Source organism: Protopterus annectens, chromosome 3.part1 (assembly GCF_019279795.1).
Source record: "Protopterus annectens isolate FY-2018-M chromosome 3.part1, PAN1.0, whole genome shotgun sequence".
Taxonomy (NCBI): Eukaryota; Metazoa; Chordata; order Ceratodontiformes; family Protopteridae; genus Protopterus; species Protopterus annectens.
Genome location: NC_056732.1, coordinates 539,792,467 through 539,804,966, shown reverse-complemented (window position 1 = coordinate 539,804,966; position 12,500 = coordinate 539,792,467). Strand labels below are relative to the sequence as shown.

The 12,500-nt window shown below is 37.4% G+C and overlaps 1 protein-coding gene across 4 annotated transcripts in view; it reads left to right on the top strand.

Moving 5' to 3' along the window:
* Positions 1–12,500, top strand: part of LOC122798203 (sodium channel protein type 4 subunit alpha-like) — a 2,607,519-nt gene that overhangs the window by 754,516 nt on the left and 1,840,503 nt on the right. The window lies entirely within an intron of this gene.

Below are 12,500 nucleotides of genomic sequence, written 5' to 3'. Positions count from 1 at the left end.
GGTCTGGACCCTGTAGCTGTGCCAGTGGGGAGTCTTATTGGGGACCTGGAGAGCAAGGGAGTGACCAGCCCCGGGCTGACTGTGATCTCGGTGTGCTCTTAAGGGAAATTGCACTTTACTGTGTTTTTTTGTTATCCTTTCCTCATATATATGAGATGCCCTCTCTGGTGTAAGTGGTGAGGACTGAGGCTCCTTGATTGTTGGGCCAGGGCACGAGCATCACAAATCTTTTAATTCAATTTAACCATTTGTTAACCAGGAAATTAAGCGGTCTTTATGTAGCCCTTTCAGACACAATGTGGTCTACAGTAACAGTAGCAAATGCAATATGTATAAATAAATATAGATATAGATACAGATATAGATATATGTATAAAACAGGTTTGAGTAGCCAGTCAGCCACTACTGAACCTCAGACCATTGTGCAATGAGAGAAATACCTTCCCTCTGATACAGTGTGCCTAGTAATGTTTTCTAGTGTTCTGTTTCTTTCTGTTTTGCATTTTAAGAAGGAATATTTCCTGAAATCCTTAATGTAATCACTCCAATCCATTAATGGTCCAGTATGCCATATCATGCCATAGGCTATACTTTCTCTTACCGAAATTACGTTTAACTGAACTTCAAGTAAACAAGACCAGTTTGCCAAAACAACACTATTCGAACACTGACTTTCCCGAACCACAAAACATTGAAAAGACACCTATGGAAAAATAAACACAAAAAATACACACGTTTCCTGACATTTCTTGCAGGGGGGCAAGCTACTTGCACCCCCCCCTGCAAATTATATATACTAACTCTAGGATTGCTCTACAGTAACAACAAGGGTAAATTCCACAATCTTAACTGTAGTGCGATTTCCATTTAAATGCTATGATGCTGTGAAAATAATTTTCTGTATGCTCTAAATTGCTAACATTACTGTCATATCCGCCATGCCACAGAAGTGGTACTGTGCATGAGAAAGCACATAAGCACTCTATACTTGTACTTCTCATACTATCAGCTTCACATTTATTATTTTGCTGAAATGACCTTCGGCAAGCTAAGAGTTCGGAATACTGTAGATTCAGAAAACTGGTCTCGGTTACTAGAAGTTCAGTTAAATTTAATTTAGTAGGATAAAGTAGACCCATGCCATAACATAGCATGAGCTGATGTCAGGTTTCTTTTGTAAAGCTATGTAGGTCTCCCTGCTTTACTTATTCTGATGAAGTAACTGAAGGCATCTTATTTTTATTTTACACAGTATTTATTAGATAGATGGTGAACTCTGGCTAGCAATGCCACTTTTCATGTGTAATTTGTTGCCCTTGGGTTGGCTAATTAATCTTCTTAGCATCCCGCCACATTGAAGTGAATACTGAATAATTCAAATTGTGACCTACAAGTCATGTCTCAATGCTAAATTACCCTCTGTCTTCTGTTAGACTTATTTTCCTGCTGTATTGTGTAACACTGATAACTTACCTTTCCCACAATGTCATATAACAATAACTTACCTCTCCCAATGTTTTGTTTTTGTGTCAGATTTAGTCAAGTCCTGTATGACTGTGTTATTTAAACAAGCACATGTGTTATTACCACATTGCAGTCTGTGACATCTGTTTTTCCCACACTACATTTCCTGGGATTATTTCTTTTTATTTATTGTTGCAGTCTATGACATAGGTTTTCCCCACATTACATTTCTTTTAATTTGCTGTTGTGGTCTGACATCTGTTTTCCTCACACTACATTTCTTTTCATTTACCATGACAGTCTGTTACATCTGTTTTCCCTGCACTATATTTTTTTTCATTTACCATTGTCTGTACCCCACACTACATTTCTTTTTATTTACTGTTATGATCTGTTACATCATTTTTCCTGCACTACATTTCTTGGGATCATTTCTTTTCATTTACCATTGTAGTCTGTGACATCAGTCTTCTCTGCACTGCATTTCTTGAGATCATTTCTTTTCACTTACCATTGCAGTCTGTGACATCAGTTTTCCCCACACTACATTTCCTGGGATCATTTCTTTTCATTTATTGTTGCTGTCTGTGGCATCTGTTTTCCTCACACCACATTTATTTTCATTTACCGTTGCAGTCTGTGACATCAGTTTTCCCCACACTGCATTTCTTTTCATTTACCATTGCTGCTGCTATACTTTCAGAAATGCATATCTTCTAATATGAATGTAATTTCAGGAAGAAATCTTACCTTTAGTGTTACATTAGCAGAAATACAATGTTGGCTTAAGATGAAAGAGAGAAAGCCTCACAAGTGTAACAGCTCATTGCAAAGGCCTGTATTCCCAGTAATGTTGTTTCTCATCTGTTATCAGATACCAAAAGCTTTATAGCTGTATTTCTTTTCTTCTTCTTAGCAAACAGGAAACCTAATTAGACAGTCACTTTGATTTTACAGAGTAGCTCTAATGTGGCATTAAGACAGAAAAAAATCTCATCCCTTGTGGCACCTCACGTTTGACTCCAAGGCCATTAGTGAAAGACAGAGAGAGAGAGAGAGAGAGAGTTGACTGCAGCCATTATATAGTTTGCCCAGTATTTTTCTTTCTTTTTTTTTTTTAAGTTGTATTCAGATAGGCATGCTGTGTTACATCAAGTTAAGGGTGTTGCTGAAGTCCAGTTCCAAAATGGCCTTTTTTCTGCTTGTGACAGTGAGATGAAGTTGGCCACTCTTCTGTGAAATTAACAACCTGACACCCCATCCCCCTTTCTTGTTTGAAAAAAAAAAGATCACAGATGTTTAGATAGTTCATTAACAGTAGTTATTTCACCAGGTTATTATGGCATTTTTTTATACTCCCATGCACAGCCTCATCTGATGAAGCAATGTTTGAGTTTTTTCTCATGCTCAGACAGGATACATCAAAATGTATTTATGTAATATAGCAAAGTAGCAACCAGCCATTTAAATTTATATCACTAAATTATTGTCATATGCAAAAATTATTTACAGTATCCTAACATCATTTCCTCAATAAAAGTTTGCAAAACTATTGGTTTAAGTTCTGAAATCAGAATTCCGCAAGCTGCGATCACATTGTTAGATTGCTGTGCCTAGTTTAAGGTCAAAGAGTCAACCTTAAGCTTGTGTCATCAACTTTTATGTGGAATAGTGGATATGATAACACTGTGATCTACTAGCTGAACACTTCTTTTTTCTTTCTTTAATGCTGTTACTATAATACGATATTAACAGTACGATGAAGAAGAAACTGTTAGGGTACAAATTTTACATGAGCAATAACCTTCATTTTGACAACAAATATGGCTTATGTAACAAAAGGAAATGACTTGTGATCAGTCATAGTAATGAAGAGAACTGAAAAAACAAGAGAATTAAATAAAATTCCAGTCTTTTAACAAAATATGGCAAGCCTCCTGCATGTATGAGGTAAACATAAATAAAAGTATCATGGTCATAAAATAAAAGGGAATAATTATACTGAAAAGTTATGAGAAAGCCCAGTTCCTAACCTAGGAAGAAAAGAAAAGGGATCAGTGATAAGAAGTGTGTTCAGGTTAAATCCTGGCTAGTAACGTCACATTGCTTCATAAGGTTGGGATGAACAAACCACATTTTTGTGTTTTGGTTCCTATGAGCAGCATTGTGAAACTGTACTTGCTGTGTTGAAAAGGTGAATTTATACAGGCTTTCTGGCTTCAAGGAAGCACTTTGTCTGCATAAATAAGCAATCACATCTGTTAAATGGGTTAGGTGGGCAGACAAAATGTCTGGATAATAAGAAGTACAGCAAAATATTCACCCAAAAATGCCAACAGGGTAAGGAGTAAACTGAAATAATGGCCTGCCCAGGGTATTGTGAGGCCTGATATCACAGGTAGAATATCTGTCCCCCCTTGGGGGGGGTCTTTTGTTGCCGTATAATTTTCACTCGTTAGGGTATTAGTTTGCTGAGAAAATGGCCTATGTGTTAACCTATTTAAGTTGTTTAGCACTTGTTTTGCTGTTATCTTTTCTAAATTTTGCATATATTTCACATATTTTTGCTATAAAATAGTAATGTTTGAAAGTTGGTGTAAGAAATGTAATTGTATTTACATCTAAAATATAAAACTTAAGTAGGTATGTAACAGATGATTATCTATTCATCACAGAAACATAGATACATGCAGACTCACATATATATGTAAAACTCAAGTGCACATGCTCACAGACACAAACACACACACAGACATATACACACACAAGCACACACACACACACACACACACACACACACACACACACACACACACACGAAAGGTTTTAATCCATTGAATCTTTGATTCTCCTTGATGGTTCACATTCCTTGTTTCTTCTTGATGGTTCACATCTGGTCTGGCTTCCATGAAATAGAGAAGCAGATGAATTGTAAAAAGTAGATCACACCATTGCAGTTAAAGTAAAAGTCCACTATCTAATGGCAGTCTGTACAGCTACTCATAATTGAGTTTATTTTTTTTTCTGGTGACTATCCATAGCCTCAAAACACTGACATGGAGAGGGAAAGTGCAAGCACAAGACATCTAAAAGTTAGCTGGTTAGCTGTCTTGTGTTTGCATTTTTCCAGTCTGGTTTTGTTTCTATGACTCTATGGTTAGTGAACAGATACAAAATGGTGGCTAGAAGGAAAGCTTTTAGTTACAGCATATTATGTATTCTGTGCAATGAACACACATACTTCTTTTTTACCATACATTATATATAGAGGAGAAAGCATAGATATAGATGTGCTCTTTGTTTTACTGGAAGCCATATGTATTTTATAGAATGGTTGCAGAAGTTTTCTTGCCTAGAAGAAAGGGTCAGAGTGTTATAAATTAGCAGATTTTTGTTACCAACGTGTGGTAGCAGTAATAAGAGGGAGATCCTATTCCAGCTATGTTATGAGAACTCCATTATCTATTGGCACATTTTGGTGCTAGCCAGTGGCGGTTGGTGACTTCATATCAAAGGGGGGGGGCTGCAGGAGACAGCTGAATGGGTGGGGTGCCAACTAGAAAGGGGTGGAGCTATGCTAAAAACTGCAAAAACTGGGACTTTAATTAAATATGCTCCCTGGGTGCCAAACCATCATTATGAGTGTCCACTCAAGACAAAATGAAGTGTAGAAGAAAAAAAATTCAATTAATTGTCTACATGACAGCTTACTTAATATCTAGACTGAAACAAAAAGGTTGTGAGGCAGGAAAAAATAAATTACTTTTTAAATACATTATTGGAATGCCAGTCAAAAGCAAGTATAAAAAAAAAACAAGCAGCAGTCAAACCCCTTCTCCTTGCACTGAAGTTATAATTATAATTTACATTCAGCTTTATAAAAGTACCAAGTAACATGCTGAAAGTAGAAATCTCTGTGATACCTCCACTTGTAAAAATGTTTCTTATCCAAAAAAGACCTGCTGCCTATTAACAACTATCTGTTTGTTTCATGGGGCAAACACAAAGTAAAAAATGAACAGCAAACAAGAAACAAGCTCAAGGTAAATTGTTTAAAGGATTACTACACAGATTATGGACCACACCTGATAGATTGACATTCTGTTTAGTTTATGAGTAAAGCCTGCAAAGATGACTGCAAGTCTCCAGTAAATGTAATGAGCTTCTGAAAATACTGTAATCCTGTCCTTTATTACAAATACTGTCATATGCATTTCAATACCTAAGGCTTATAACTATCTAGTTATGTAAATTATCTCTACATGGCAACAACAAAAAGGCTTTCACTGTTGGTAATTCTTTAAGAGTATGCTTACTAAAGCTTACTTGCATTTTATAGTCTCAGACAACCTTACCTGATGGTCATTAAAGCACTGCTACCTAAACACAGAGCAACATGCACTGCAACAACATGCATTTTCTGAAAAAGAAGGAGCATAAATCAACAGTATAAATTATGACAGAAAACCAGAACATTCTGCAAAATCAAGGACAGATAAAAAGCCACTGCAGTGTGAGTCTACCTTGGATGGGGGGTACTCTGCACACTTACACTGAATGACTGCTCCTTGCCTTGCTTGGACACATCCAGAATCACTATGTGGGGGAGTGGGGTGCAACAAGTATGTCACAATTTGAAATGTCTCTGGCTGATGGAGATGTCCCTGACACATTTGTCATACCTCTCAGCCTCAGAACAAGAAATCTGGACAAAGCCATAAACAAAAGTGGGACAAAGACCCAAAAATAAGGACAATTTTTAAATATTGCTCTTATAAACTTAGAAAGATAATAGAGTAGTAGATTTTGCATTAATATGAATTTTCTGAAGGGTATGAAATCTGAAACTTTCTGTCATTAATTTCTAATTTCAATCTTAAATGATTTGCCACTAATTTGCCAGAAAACCACAATTTTATGAAAAATGAACAAAAAACGTGATGCAAAAATATAAAATAGCCACACAATACAGCTGGGAACCTGTCAAAGAAGTGACACTTTCTTAATATTAATACTGTTAACTTGAGCAGCTAACAAAATAAGATATTCTGTATGTATTTCTGAAATTAAAAGTAATCTATAACCCTGATCATTACAATTATTTATTAATTGTAAACCCTCCACGTTTTCTTTCAAATTTGACATTTTGCAGAGGGATTATTAGGGGGAGAGCAACATTTTGAGCCAAAATCAGGGACAGTTGAGAGGTCTGGATATACCTAATTCTATAAAGTGATTTATTTGCGCTTACCTCTCAACGTCTTAATGCAGGAAATCTGGACAAGGCAAAATATATTGGGGGAACATACAAACAGTACTAAAAATTGCTCTTGTATAAACTTAGACAGTTGACAGAATAACAGTTCTTGCTTTAGCATGCATTTTTCTGAAGGGTATGAAGTTTGAAACTCAATGTTTATCATTATTTAGTGAGTTCATTCCTAAATGATTTGCCAGAAAACCACAAATTGTATGAGGAACAAACCAAAAATAAGCAAAAATCTATTCATTCTGCAAAAATCTGGACAGTTGAGAGGTATAGTTCAGCCAGGGCTTTCTGAGTGTGCCGCCCTTCCCCTCCCTCACAAAATCATGGTCGAATGGGGCCTCTCTCCTGCAGCTATTCCAATGTCACATTACTTGGTTATTTTGCCCCATTTACCATAAACACTGTAATGTGCATATTGCTTTACTTTGATGATTTGAATTTTATTTAAAAGTTTTATTTTACATTTTACAACACAAACACTAATAGACATCTGCTAAACAAAGCAATGCAGTCTAACAATGAAAATAGACTTAGCATTAAATCTTCTCTGCCCTTGAAACTGACATTCATTGAAACAGCATTGAAACACACATTCAAAGAAAATACATCTGCCAGTGACAGATTTAACTTTGGGCTGTTTTCAAATCATAGGACACTTGCACAGGAAACATACATGTGTTCTTTGATATACCTTCCTGATTGTATTAAATTATATTCCTTTTATAATACAGTACAGTTGTTAGAGGGCATTTTAAATATATTGTTTTAAACATTTTTTCAGTAAACAATGAAACAGAATGCATGCACCAATAATGACAAAACTGCCAAATTCAGAACATTTCCATCATAAAAGTCTACTCAAACTTCTACACTCCACCAGTATCAGTAAATATGCACAATGTCTGCAGAAGTAAAAGTCATCTAAATAATTCCACATTAAAGAGATCTGTAACTAATGAAGAGGTTGCTGCTAGGAAACAACTTTATATTTCATTGTTTCATCTACAAATAAAGTGCCTGTTGCCCCTTGAGGAATAAATTGCCTATGTTACATTAAAAAATGATAAGCTAGTAATATTGAAATAAGGAATGGATAGAAAACTGATAACAGGTTCATTGTTACTAGGTATCTCCGCCAAAGATGACATTCTCAAGATTTCAGTATTCACCCCCTTTAAAAGTGTAACACAGTGCAGTATCAGCAATTCATCTATATACTGTGGGAATAGAACCCACAGCCTTCTGCATCAAAAGCAAGTACACTACCTGTTGTGCTATTAACAATGCAAGCAGACTTAGCATAAGCAGCACTAAACTTTTCTTTAAGCTGTCAGTTCCTTGGAAAATCCACTCGACACTAAACTGTATGTCTCAACTTTGAAGCACAAGAAATCCAGAAAAAGCCAAAATTCATTGGGGGGGACAAAAGCCCCAAAACTAGGGACACATTTTAAACATTGCTTGTACAATTTTGGAAAGTTGCTAGAATAAAATGCTGTGTTACCACCATGCATTTCACCACCAAGTCTTGGCCCCAGGATCCTGTGCAATACAGTTAGAGCAACATACCACTATGCCAAATCAGCTGTTTTGTGAAAGATAGGTAGACTGAAACTTAAATGGCTATCATTTAGTGAATTCAGTTCTCACTATAGCTCTCATCCTCTTAGCACAAAAAACCTGGACAAAGCTAATAATGGGGGAATATAGCCCGTAAAATAGGGACAAATTTCAAATATTGATCTTATAAACAAAAAATTGCTAGAATAAAAGGTTTCGTGTTACCATGTACTTTCTGAAGAGTATGATCTCTGAAATTCAAATGCTTGTCATTATTTAGTGCATTCAAAATCCAGAAAACCACAGATTTTATGAGGAACAGAACAAAAATATGAGGCAAAGATTTCACAAGTGGTGGTGGGTAGGGAATTTAAGCTCTTGTTACCTGCTCCCAAGGTACAGGGTTTGAGTGTAGCCACCAGGTATTAATAATTCGGACATTACACACACACACACACACACACACACACACACACACACACACACACACACACACTTAGGAGTGCAGTAAAAAATCCCTGTTTCCACCAGCTTTGGAGTTCAGTACAAGTCCCACAAAGTCTCCAGTACAGGTTTCAGCCCTTACTGCAGATTCAGAGTTCAGTAAAAAAGCCCTGCGAGAGCAAAATCCTTTCCTTTCTTGCGAGAGCTACCAGCTTGCAGCTGTTGCAGTCCAGTACCCTTCAAGTCTATGCAGTTGTAAACTGCATAGACTTTTGGGATCTCTGTTTTCTGAATGCTGTCTGGCTAATTCGGACTGCTGGTGAACCAGTCCAGATTTTTGTGTGCATGTGTGTAGTTCCAGGAAAGCTGAGAACATGCATGTGGGAAGTTCTGGATTTGCTTTTAGTCTTTTTATTTTGTTTTTCTTTTCTTTTCTTTTTTATTTTCATTTTATTTTCTTTTACAGCTGGAGGGGCTGCAGTCCTGCAGTCCAATAGCATGAGCCACCCCCGGTGCTAGAAGTGTGATACTCCCCAAGCGCAGAACAGAATTTGTTTATTTTTGTTCTTGTCATATCAATATGAAGGTTAGGATTTACTCTCTGATATATCCATCTGTCTTGTTATTGGAATGAATTTAAGTTTTCTGTGGTTGATATCTGTGCTGATATTAATTTACCAACTGTTTAAAATTATGGAAAGCTTTTTAAGTATGTGAAACAACAAGGATTTTTTTTGTGTGTAGGCATCATAGGAGTTGATGTACTTTAAGTCAAAAGTTTGTCATTTATATATTTTTTCAAGTTTCATCTTTTACTTGGGGAGTGGTCAGCCCTATAGATAATGGTGTCATCTGTATAAATAAGTTTAGGCAGTGTAGGAAGATAGATAATGAATATGGCAAAAAGTAAGAGGGCTAGCACATTTTGAGATGGTCGGGGCTAAGAGGAAACATGAGATGCTGATCCTTTCCTGAAGTAGCCTACTGGAAAAAAAATGTCTCAACCAACCTGAATCTTTGTCAGTTATTGTACTTAAAGGGGCCTTAATCAGCATACTACTGGCAACTAAGCTGAAGGTTTTAGTTAGGTAGTTAGGTCCACAAACAGTGTGCCTCAATTAGCTTATTTTTAAACATATATAGTAGGATGTCATTATGGGGTACCAATTACTGTCATGGTACTTCTTCCTGACCAGAATGCACTGCATTATACAAGCTATCAGCTTGCTGAAAATTATTTTTTTCTAGAATTTTTCCTATTAGAGGCATGAAAGAAATGGGTTTAAAATGGAGACTGCATTTGGTGCAGTTACATCGGGAAGCTCTGTAACTACTGCAGACTTTCATGCTGTCGGCATGATGTTTTGCATAATTGTTAGGTTTAAATGTGGTAGAGAAGTTTATTAGATTCTCTGTGAAAAGAGGTAGAAAACAAACTGAAGGTTGTTGGCCACTATAGAGTCAAGATATTTGAGTGGTTCTAAATTAGGTGCTATATTTCTTTTTTCTTTATTTGTTGAAAGTAGCAACAACTGTATGTAATAATGCTTAAAAGAGTGAAAAACTATGAGGATGTTACTTGAAAAAATAGGACTGTACAGCCAAATATACTATTTGTCCCAGGATGTAAGACTGCAGCTGAGTACCAACAGCAGTACAGTCTCCAAGATCATGGTTAGTAGGACTGCTGTGTAGTGTCTGTGGAGTGGGAAACAGTGCATCTCCTCAGGGAAATGCACACAGTTTACAGCATCAGTTTGTTGTACATCTATACATATGACACAAGTCTATGTAAGGAAGATAAGACTGTAGAACACAAGTAGTGCCTAGCTAGTTTGATAAACATCAGGTACAAAAAGAGCGATAGCTAGCTCATTTGGTACCTCGTGCCAATCCCTGATCTGGCACCTGTTAAGCTAGGCCAAGAAAGTCCGTTCTCTGATCTGGTGTTCCTCCCTTCACTGTTAAGGTCCTAACAGCCTACACCTTCAACCTCTATGTAAGAGCAAAAAAAAAAAAAGTCTTTTCTCTGGTCTGCTCTCATTCTAGGTCCTAATGCCCTTGCACTCTGCTGTCTGACCTCATGTTTACGTGAAGACTAAAAAATTTAAAAAAAAAATGGATCTGCTGATTTTGCCCCCTAACACCTTGTGCCCAACCCTAATTATAATTCTGGGTACAAATGCAGTACATAAAAAGGTTCAGCAAAAAGGGGCTTCAGCAGACCTGTTCTTAATTTTCTTGGACTTTGTCTTTGATTTTGTTAATACAAATGCTCTGGAACAGATAGTCTCCACCCCACAAGGGGCTTGAATGTTCTGGACACAGTACTCACCAACATGGGTGGTCACTGTACTTCCCCATGTGTGATGCCCTCCCTGGTTAGGTCAGACCACAAATCAGTCATGTCTGAAGTAACTACTGGAACTGACACTCACAGGCACAAACATTATAAAAAACTTTACCAAAGCTAACTACAGCCTACTAAGCAATGGTATAAAAAGCTTCATACCACCTGCAATTATAGACATCAATGATCACTTTGCAGAAGTGTACTCAAATGTCCTGTACAGACACTTATGTGACTGCATAAACTCTGTTGTACCTGACCAGATCTAAACCAAATGTTACTGTAAAAGCAAGCCGCCATAATGGACTTTAAGTATAAACAGATTATATAACAGGAGGAAGAAACTGTTGTCCAAAAGCAAGAGGGATATCACTCTGCAGAGGAAGAGTTTCCTTCTAAGCCTAAACTGGAAAATCAGAAATCTTGTAAAGTCTTCTAAAGCAAATTTTGAAACTAAAATCACATCCCTAGCCAAGGATAATCATAAGGCATTCTTTAACTACATCCGGAGTCTAAAAAGGAATGCCCAGCTATGTACCAAACTGGTTGTAGATGGGATCACTCATACTACACCGGAAGATATCACCAACCTACTAGTTGATAGATTCAGTGCAAACTTCACCCTCTATCCCGACCTACCATATCCCAAAGCATTCCTGACACCAGCCCTCTGCCCAGTATCTCCAGATAACAGGTCATCTGCACCTGCCAAGGCCAAAAACATGGCCTCAATGGGGCCAGATAATATCCCAGGTTGTTTACTAAACAATCTAAAACAAGACCTAGCAGACCAACTTGTCATTCTCGTTAATCATAACTTGAGAACTGGCTATGTTCCTGCAGAATGGAGAGCAGTAACAGTAATCCTAATGCAGTAAGGGGAGCCATCAGCTGACCCTGTGAACTGTAGATCCATAAGTCTCAGCAGCTTCATCCAAAAGGCCATGGAAAGACTTATCTTGAACCTTATCAACAAGGACATAGGTGACCTCCAAATGCTGGAGCCAACCCAGTTTGGCTTTGTTAAGTGTAGCTCATGCTTATTAAACCTGCTAGACTTCCTTGAGAATATCACCAAAGTTGTGGGTGAATGTATGACAGTGCACACAGCCTGTCTCAAACTTGCCAAGGCTTTTGATGCAATTCCCAACTCTGGCATCATTGAGAAACTCTCCCTGATAAGGACTAACCTTTATGTTACTAGATGGGAAGCCAGATGGCTCACCAACAGAACAGACTTTGTTAAAATTGGTGACTCCACCTCCACCAGTAGACCTGTCACCAGTGGAGTACTACAGGGGGTTGTGCTGGGTCCCTTACTGTTTGGCATCTGTTTCTCAGAAGTCCAGGCCAAACTAGATGGCCTTTGGTTCACCAAGTTTGCTGATGATTACAAATTGGGAGCAATCATTG